The sequence below is a fragment of the Arachis duranensis genome, chromosome 8 (assembly GCF_000817695.3).
Source record: "Arachis duranensis cultivar V14167 chromosome 8, aradu.V14167.gnm2.J7QH, whole genome shotgun sequence".
Lineage (NCBI taxonomy): Eukaryota > Viridiplantae > Streptophyta > Magnoliopsida > Fabales > Fabaceae > Arachis > Arachis duranensis.
The window spans coordinates 11431370-11442301 of record NC_029779.3 but is presented as its reverse complement, the minus strand read 5'-3'; positions in this window follow the sequence as shown (position 1 = coordinate 11442301).

Genomic DNA, 10932 nt, shown 5'->3' with positions numbered 1-10932 from the left:
ATTATATTTTTTATTATATATTTCTTCACAAATTTTTTAAATAAAAAATAATAACAAATTAGACTTTTATAATTTATCACCAAATAAAATATAAAATTACTAATTTTTATGTCATTATTTTGTGTGTCTTATTTTTATTATATTGTCAGCATCAAAGGCAGCATAAAAGAACCAAAATTTAGAATGATATATACGAGACTACAAAAACAGCAAAAACACTAACAATCAATAAGGACCAAAATCTATAAACAACCTTTCTATAGACACTAGAAGTTTATATATATAGTGTAGCTTAATTATTTACATTATTTTATGTTTAAAGTCAAATTTGATAAAGTGATAAGAAATTTAGAAATAGATATCAATTAGTGGTACCTATGAATTGCTCAAATGAATGATACACCAATTATATATAATGAACATGCATGCTTGTAGTCCTCCTTTAATTTTATCACTGAAATCAAAACACAAACATAGTCAAGTTTCATGATGTAGGACCTTTTATTATTCTTATTGGTCTCTTAGCTTCATGGCAACCGCGTATGGTGCTGTCAAACAGATGAACTTTCAATTTTAAACCGAGTCATACACAATATTATTGTTAGACTTGTGTGCAATCATCATATTTAAACTTAACGACAAAAATTATATTATTAACACTAAGAATTTTAGGAAATGTAGGGCAGCCATGGAAATCATTTTATAAGATCCTAGGAATATGATTCATCTACTTTATCTAATAATTCGAAAATTTCATGAATCCAAATTAAATGATAAGCCAAATTCATTCATTGGTGTAGGTGTTAATTACTTAATTTAATTTCATAAATAAATCCATTATTATTTAATTTGGTTTGACATAATCACATACATTAATACATAATTCTTATTTCCTTGGAGCACAGCGGTAGTATTTTAGGATTTTATTAAAAAAAATTCTTATATATTTTTACATTTTTATGCTGCAAAAATTTAGAACAGCCATTATATTTTTTTTATTTTTACATATTCTTGAGCGATCAAAATATTGAATCATTAAAAATCTTAATGCTTCTTACAACAAACAACAAAAATTTATTCTACTAAATGGAGTCGAATATATAGATTAAATGATACTATTGATTTTTATCATATATCATACTATAATAAAGTTATTGCTGTAATTTTTTTTAACTGTCTCATGTATAATATTTTTAGATTTTTTCTATATTTTGTCTCATGTCTATTTTTTATTTTATCCACCTTCTTAAGTGAGCATTTTACTAATTTTTTTCTTATATATTCAAATTATCTGAAATAAAATTTTATTATTTTTCCAATAATAATAAATAGATTCTACTCTCTAACTTTATTTTTTTACTTTGTCTATACGTATATATATTCATTTATTTTAATATATTCATTTTTATCATACTTAACTTATGTTCATTATTATTAATTGGACGCTAGTGAGAAAAACTGAAATTGTTGGATTTAAAAAGCCAAATTTTACATGTAAACAACGAACTAGGACATAATTAAATAATTTATATTCTTTTACAATGAACAATTAATGATTAGTGAATGAAGAATAAAAGCACCTTCTATATATGAGGTGTAATTCCTACCCAAATAAATTAAGATAAGATGATGAGACACTATATACCACTACCCATACTACTACTATGAGCACTCAAGGAACCAAAAAGAGAAGCTCTGTGGATAAAAAGTGCACAATATATTTTCTCAAATTTCAATGATGAGAACTACTTCAAATGAATTTCATTGGTACTTCAATTTCTTCCAAGTTTTTAGTATAAAGTTTTTTGCTTCCCATTCACTCATTCAGTGTATGTGTAGAGAGGTCTACATTAATTGTGTCTTTTTCTACAAATTTAATTTTCCATACCCCATACTATATATATATATATATAGATATTTACATATATGTATACAACTTCTTCTATAAATCTAGTGATGCTTAATTATTGATGAATGATTATCCGGTTTTTTATATGAAAAAAATAATAAATTAAAATGGTCTATAATTAAATGAACCTAAAATGATAGTCAATGCACAAAAATTCCACATTAATTTAAATTTAAAAAAATCGCATCCGAAACAGTCTAAAAAATAATTGTATTATTCAAAAAACTAATGAATAATATTAGGAAGTTAACTTTTTTTAGTCAACATCAATTATTTTTTTAATTATTTAAAATCCTAAATATCATAAATTCTTAACTCTAAATTTTAAATTCTAAACACTAAATCCTAATTTTTTTTAAAATATTCAAAATTTAAAAAGTTAATTAACTGAAAATTAATTTTTTATATTTTTTGAAAATCAATTTAAAAGATAAAGAATGTCTCACATTATTTATAAATATTATAAAAATTATATTTCATACGTGAGAGTTATTATAATATTTCTCATTTTCTTTGTACAACAACTTGAACTTTTAATCCTTATTATTCATTTTCCTATTTGGTTGGTTGATTAAAAACACTATTTTCCTAACAAAACTGTAGTTTAATTATTAAGGCCGGGTAGGGTTGTCCAAATTATTAAATGATCTAGACATTTAATTTACATTAAAATAAACACCATTTCTTATATTAATGCTAATCGTCGGGCCACTTGATTAAGCTAGCTAATTATTTTCATCAATATATATAATCGTTTTATTTATTATTTATAAGAGGGGTTTTAGCTTGTCCTTGAATTTTACATAAAGTATAATTAGCTTAATTTAGAAAAAAAAAACTAACTAAAAACAGATCATGTTGCTAAATTATATATCGAATGTTAGAGATATAACCTTTCATATTACCTCCTTTTATCAATATAAATTTATGGGATGAGCAATTTCATGATATAGCATCAAAACTCTATGTTCAAAAGGTTAAAAATAAAAAAAGTAATATAAAGCAAATAAAAAAATGTTTTACAAAAATCAAATAAACTCAAAACAGACTATTGTTTGAGAGTGAGTATTAGAGATATAAAATTATTAAAATCAAACATTTTCGATCTTTAGATAATTACTACTTAAAAGTTAAAACTCTTATTAGCATCAAGTAATTAGTAATAATGGCCTTGGCCAAGAAAATTGTTTAATTTAAACTCCAAAATGATGGTATTTGGATGAAATTTAATTTGGGTTGATATATAGTTCATCTGGTCTCAAATGTGATGATGATATACATATGGTAGCTAGTATAGCTATCATGGCTTTGTTGGTTACTTGTCTAATCTTTTTTGGCTATGAAAAGCTTGAGTATACATAAGAGATTGATAAGGTATTAATATTATTCATTATTCATGATCACCCTATTATTTCTGAAAAGGACAACTTAATTAATTAGTTCCCGGGTCTAATTAATTATATTTATCTATGTATGTGGTATATTTTGAGTAATATTTATTTAATTTTTTATTTTTCTTCCCTTCTTATAGATACTAGTGTGTCAATAGATACTCACTCTTTTATATATTAGATGTGTATAAAAATAATAAAAATTAAATTAGTTATTGAAATATCAAGTGGTTTATAATTAGATTAAAAGATTTTGGATTCAAATCTTGCAAATAACAATTTTTTTAATTATATATATGGAAAGATATTTTAGGAAAGAAAAAAGTCGGATACTAACCTTTCTAGTATCCTCATTATATATAGTGTAGATGTTTCATTCAATTTTGCATGATCTCTTTTAGCAAAGAGTCAATTCATTTTTTGGGGTTAACTACATTAAAGATCTAATTATTTATATATTTTTTTAAAAAAATTTATAACATAATATCAAAATTTTTATAATTTAAAAGTTTAGATTTCGATTTTGTTGATTTTAAAAGAAAAAATTTTAGCATAAAACATAAAAAGAGAAAGAAAGTTTATGTAAAAATTACACAAATCCAAAAATTCTTGTATAAAAAAATTATTAGAAATATAATTATTCACATATCTCGTATCACAATTAGTTTAAATTTAAAAAATATATATATAACAAATTTCTTGATTTTGTTTTGATTAGATGTAACGTATACATAATATATACTAGATTAGGATTGTGTACTAAAAATAATACTATTATTAGGGTTTATGTTGGAGATATAAAAAAGATTAACATTATACAAGGAATATACACACACACGACGTTATGGGTGATAAGTATAAATTATGCTATTATAAGGGAAATTAATTTGATAAATTTTTTTAGAAAAGTATGACGTACGTGCATGTCACAAATTACAAAGGAGATAAGTATAATTTATTTTTATTATTTTTTTCTTTTTCTGATGATATCTACAGCTCGATGGCTTCTTTTGTTCATTTAGCATGCAATTATTTTGTGTAGGGTTTGATATTTGACTGAATTGTTATTATCTTCCAAAAACAGGATAGCGGAGACCCAAACCGCATTGGTTATAATAATAATAATAATAATAATGACGATACTTAACTATCAATTTTGTTTTCATATTAACATCAATATTATTGTATTTGTCAAATTCACAATTTTAATATTATAAAAAATTGATAATTAAAATATGATATTAGAGAATGTGATAGTAATTAGTTATGGGGGTGTTCTGAAAGGGTTTTGAGAGAGCCAATATTTAGAGAGTTGAATTTTTTTGCTATTTAGAAAGAATTGATCATAACTTGAATTATTATTTTTAACTAACAATTAATAAGTGCCAAACTATCATTAAGAGAAGGTTATTATTATTCAAGAAACTTTTTAATTGAAAATCCAACAACTTTAGTTGCACGATCAGATTCAGAATTGGTGGATAGTGATTTTAGCTACATATATAAGTCTATTTTGTTGGATAAAATGAGAGATTTTAGTTCCTAAAATTGGAATATGGTTGCCCTAAGTATTTTTTAGTCCAATAGAACAAGATTTTGTCACGGATCTGAATTTCATTTAAAGGTCTGTCGTTGAACTCCATTTTAAAATTCGAGTTATTGTAGTTTTGTTTATTTTTTCTTAAAATTTATTTAAAAATTTAAAATATCCTTAAATTTTATTTTATTTTAGTTTTGTCCTATAAATTTTCGATATACATTAAATTTATCATAACGTCTAATTTTTTAAAAAAATTATGACCAATAATTCAGTAATAATTTTACAAGAACGAACTAATAATTTTTAATACAAGTAAATAAGATATATTTATTATGCATTATTATTAGATTGATTCTAAATTTTTTAAAAATTTAGTTGTTATAGATGTATTTAATACAAATAAAAATTTTTTAGGACAAAATTAAAACAAAATAAAACTTAAGAATATTTTTAAAATTTTTCACAACTTTAAGACAAAAAATATACACTCTTATTTTTTATTTTCTTTTTGCATATAAAAAGATGACACAATATTTTTATATTTGAACTAAAATTAAAATTGTTAATTTTGAGTTAAAAAATTAAAAATAATAAGGCATCAAAAGCTGACCTACATGAAGACTAAGAAGAGTAATATGCATGCATGAAGGACCCACTTAACATGGCGCTTTAGCTGTCTTTGCCGACAAAAACGACATCGTCACTTTCTATCATGCTGCCATGCTCCATTCGCCACGTGTCCCCCTACCAAGTTAGTTAACTAATTTATTTTTTTTAATAACCTTCCTAATCATCAATGACCAGCTTAATTAATCAAACTGAATGATTGTGTTCTCTCTTCATGGTAGTTCCATATTCCTCGATTATATATATAGATTACTAGTATTTATTAGTTGTACGCAAAGAAGAACAACATTATATTCTTTTATATTTTGACCATATCTCAAGTATATTAAAAATTATTGAAGCTAAGTAATGTTGATACTCAATATTTTCCGATTAATATCGGTTAATTTATTTTTTAAAAAGAAAACTTTTAGAATTAAAAAAAAAAGAATAATTTGTTAATATTAACTACCAAAAATTGATTTCTTATATTGTTAAGGTGATTGAGTTGTTGTTATTCTAATAGATGTATACAAAATTGTCAACAGACAATAAAAGTAAGATAATAATTTATTAAAAAATGTAATAAAATTATTTTTTAAAAATATTTAAACTGATAAAAAAAATACATTAATGATTATAATTTTTTTTATATAAGAGTCTATTTTATATTTGTGTAAATTTTGTATAGGTATTATTTTTTTTGTTAGAATATAATTAGGATCAATTAGCATTATTTAGTATATTTGAATATTTATTATAGGAGATTACATCTTTATTATTACGATTCTTTTATTACATATAAATATACTTTATATTGTATCATTTCAGACAACTTAAATAGACAACTTGATTATACTCAATAATACACAAATTCTTCCTCCAGTTTAGTCTCTTATTTCTAACATGGTATCAGAGTCATGCTATCCTCTTTGAAGAAGATAGGTTGTTGACAACTTAAATAGACAACTTAATTATACTCAATAGTACTAATTGATTCTAATTGATCCTAATTATATTCTAACATTTTTATTTATTTTATACTATTTTTTTTTGGACTCAATAAAGATCGACATCTAAATCTTTTGGCCTTATAAATTTTGAAAATGTTCTAAAATTACTTCTTTTAAAAATTTAAGGTGACCAAAATACACACGTAAATAGTCATATATTTAGAAAAAAAAAGTTTATTTGCACAAACAAATATAGAACATTATATATATTCGACATTTGAAAATTACATTCCCAAATATTAATAGTGATTATTGTTGTTTTCATAGATTGAATATCTATAAATTTGGTCAGACTATATATATAGGAATATTTCTCCAATGATTTTATACAATATCTATACGCTAATCATCGTTGAAGCCAAAATGCAATGCGGAAATTGCCAAGTGTCCACAACTTGGATTTAATATTCGATTTGTTTTCATATTTTTGGTTTCTCTCTCAACAATAATAAAAATGGTCTTCATTCGTAACCAATTTAGGTTAGTTGAATAATCAGTTTACTCGTTCGATTAAATAAATATAAGATATTTGAATCTTATTTTATATATACAACAATTTATTGATAATAACTAATAATAAATTTTTAAATAAAATTTAGATTCGCAACAGATTAATTTTTAATTTGTCGAATTAAAAAATGTCGTGGACAAAAGAAACTGCTCTTCGTCGTCGTGATACCATGTTCGTGGGATGATGGCATTCCACTAAGCTTGCGTCAGTATAATTAGTAATTGATAAACTAATAAATTATAATTATAAGTGATAAGATATATATGTATGTGTATGCATGTATCTATATCCAGTTCCACGTAAGTTTCAATGGCAAGTTTATATATTACAACGTTGACTGTTGATGATCTCATATTTATGGGTTCCAAGGCCTTACAGCTCGCAATGTTTTGTTTTATTTTATTTTATTTTAAATTCAATTTAGGTTACGTTAGTTGTTGAGTTTTTATTAATTGTGGAATAATCAATAATACACTATGTCAAAGTACGTAGTATTTTAATTAAAGCAATTGAAAATAAGTTTCTACACGAACAAGAATTAAACATTTGTAACCAAATCTTGAAAGGTCTATCCAATGGGTCGAATCTAAAAAGTATTAATGTAATGAGTTACAATTTTTTTAAAACCTTAAAAAGCATTCTCGGTAAAAAAAAAAAAATTAGAGATTTCAAAAGATTATTGACGTTTGAAAAATCCCTATTCCAATATTTTTCTAAAGTTTTTATATTAGTTTTTAATTACCTATTGGCATCGGTTTTTTTGACAATATATATTTTGTAAAAAGTATTCTGTTAATTTTAATATTTTTTATATAAAAATAACTTAATTCTAAAATTAAAAATAATATACAACCTAACTAAAAAAATATAAAAATTTAATTATAAATTTGATCAAATTATAAAGAGTAACAAAGTATAATTAAACCTTCTTATTATTATTTCAAAGCATGATTAACTTTCAATTAAAATCGCTGAATTTCACATGTATTATTATTATTCGGTGCCTTCCATTATTTGTTCCACTCAAACAACCATTTAATAAATAAATAAGATGTCTCCACCATCAGCATCAAAATGCTGCATATGAAATTTGATTTCAATTAATATGTTTCAATTTTCAGCAACCAGGCGTAATAAATAATAATGAAAATTCTCGGCAATGCCAAGCTGTTCTTTGATGTGAACGAAAATGGAGAGATAATAACCTTCAATTAATTGCAGATAAAACACAATATTTATAAAAGAAAAAGAATATGGATAATATACTATAAATTATCCTTGAAAATATTAGTAAAGTCAATCTAATTAATTAACATAAATAAAAAAAATAAGAAACCAACAAGGCAAACTGGAGAGTCTTATTATTTTTTGAAATAATTTTACTTTTTTTTTATTGGTAAAATGTATATTCTCTTCTTTTATAATTTTAAAAAAAATTAATCTATTTTAAATTTTTAGTGTTATTAGACTCACTTGTATTTACCAATTAATTACGTATAATTAGATTAATTACAGTAATTACAAAAGTTAGTTAGAATAACTTTTACCCTTCAATTATTTTGTATATAAAAACTAACTTCTACTATTTATTTCTCAATGGAATAAAATCATTTTTTTTATTCTCTGAAATCACTGGTTTAACATGGTATCAGAAGAAATTTTCTAACTTTTCCTTTCACTTCCGCTCTTAACACAATTTCTTCTATCTTCTTCAAACTTCTTCCAAAACCTTTTCTTTTCCTTTTCTTATTGTCAATTTCTGCATTCATGGCGGACCCCTTCTTTCTCGCTCCAGCTGATCAATCGAGCTTGATGTTAATAGCAGAGCAACTTACGAAAGAGAACTATCATTCTTAGAACCATGCCATGAAAAAAGTCCTAAATGCAAAACGCAAACTCGGTTTCGTTACCGAAATCGTTCCTCGACCTGATCCTGCGCTCGATCCAGAACAATTTGAGACTTGGCAATGTGTTAATGATGTGGTAAGTACCTATATTTTGAATTCTGTGTCCAAAGAGATTTCTATATCGCTAGTGTACGCTGATTCTGCTGAAGAGCTCTGGAATGATCTTAAAAAAAGATTCTAGCATGGAAATGGCCCTCGAATTTTTGAAATAAAAAGAGAATTGATGAATTCTTGCAAGTTGAGTATGTGCACTATTTTTTCATGGGTTTGGACGATTCTTTCGCGCAAATCAGAAGCCAAATCTTACTTATGGAGCCCTTACCTGCAATCAATAAAGTCCTGTTCTTAGTGGTTCAAGAAGAAACAAATTGCTCTTTAAGGAGCTCATCAGTCCCGAATCAACTTGCTTTCTTAGTAAGAAATCAAAAAACACCGAATTTCTTTGGAAAAGGAAGGGGATTTATGAAGAAGGATAGACCCTTGTGCTTATACTGTGGATTGCTTGGATAAACAGTGGACAAATGTTACAAAATACATGGTTATCCACCAAACTATGGCAAAGGCAGAAGAACCAGACAAACTGCGCACAATATTACTGATAACATCACTGAGGCACATAGTCCAGAAACCAATTCAAGCCTAACTTTAAATGCAACTCAGATCCAACAATTAATAAACTTGTTAAATAGTCAAAAAATACCAACAAATGCAACAACTGAAGTGGCTACTCCAGTAGATATTGTCCTCAACACCTCAATTTTAAGATCAAAACTATCAAAACATGACTGGATTCTTGATAGTGGAGCCACTATCCACATTGCTTATGATCTATCCCTTTTTCATTCAGTTCACACACCTCAACATTATTTTGTTTTCCTCCCCAATAATGTCAAATTCCAAGCCAAATTCATCGGCACTGTCATTGTAGTTCAACCATCATCTTGAAAAATGTTTTATATGTGCTAGATTTTAGTGTCAATTTGCTCTCAGATTCTTCCTTCCTTAAAGCTACTACATTCACAATAACAATTAACTCTTGTAATTTCACCATTCAGGACAATAAGTCACAGAAGAAAATTGGGAAGGGTGAGCTTGATGGAAGCTTATACATCCTAAAAGCTTCAATTCCGTCCAACCAATTTAGAATACAAGAAGATAATCATGGCATAAATTTGTGTAATAATTCACAGCTATGACATACTCGTTTAGGCCACGCTTCAAATAAAGTTTTGAACTCCCTCACTTCGGTTCTAGAATTTTCAAATAAAAATAGTTTGCTTACGAAAGAGTCTAATTGTCATGTATGTCCATTAGCAAAATTTAAGCAACTCCCTTTTGAATCCAACAATAATTTGTCTCCATATCCTTTTGATTTTGTACATTGTAATGTATGGGACCTTACCATGTTCAAACTTCTAATGGCAAGAGATATTTTCTTAAATTGGTTGATGATGCTATTCGATTTACATGGCTTTATTTGTTAACTGTAACACCCTAAGTTAAATCCTATCCATGAAGGTCTTTAAATAAGGTGCCACACTTGATAGAGATAGAAAATGAACTTAATTGTTATGCAAGGAAGGAGGAAGTGCGCGTGAAGGGGAAAACGAGTAGCACTAAAACGATGAAAGTGAATATAATAAATATGAAATAATAACTTATCCATGAGTATGGTTCAAAATAAAATGCTTAGAGGTAATTATAACAAAGAAACTAATATGCCCTAACTAATTTCGTCGAAGAGGCTCCCATACTTGTGTCCCATCCTATCCTTAATCGGGACCCTTCAGTTATTTATGAATCGGGGCACCAGTGGTCTTCCACCAACACCTTTCCGTGCAGTGAAGATTCGGTTTCGTTACGTGGGATGAACTAAGACTCGACGGGGTGCCGAGGTGGGTGAATAGGGTACGTATTCCACCTTTGGACTTTCACAAGGATTCGACTCCTCCTCTGGATCTTCCTCCATGGTGTCTTCCTTCTGGTCAGAGTTGTCAGATTCTTCTTCCTCCGTCTCGGAATCTGATTCGAGATGCACCACTTCGGATGACTGTT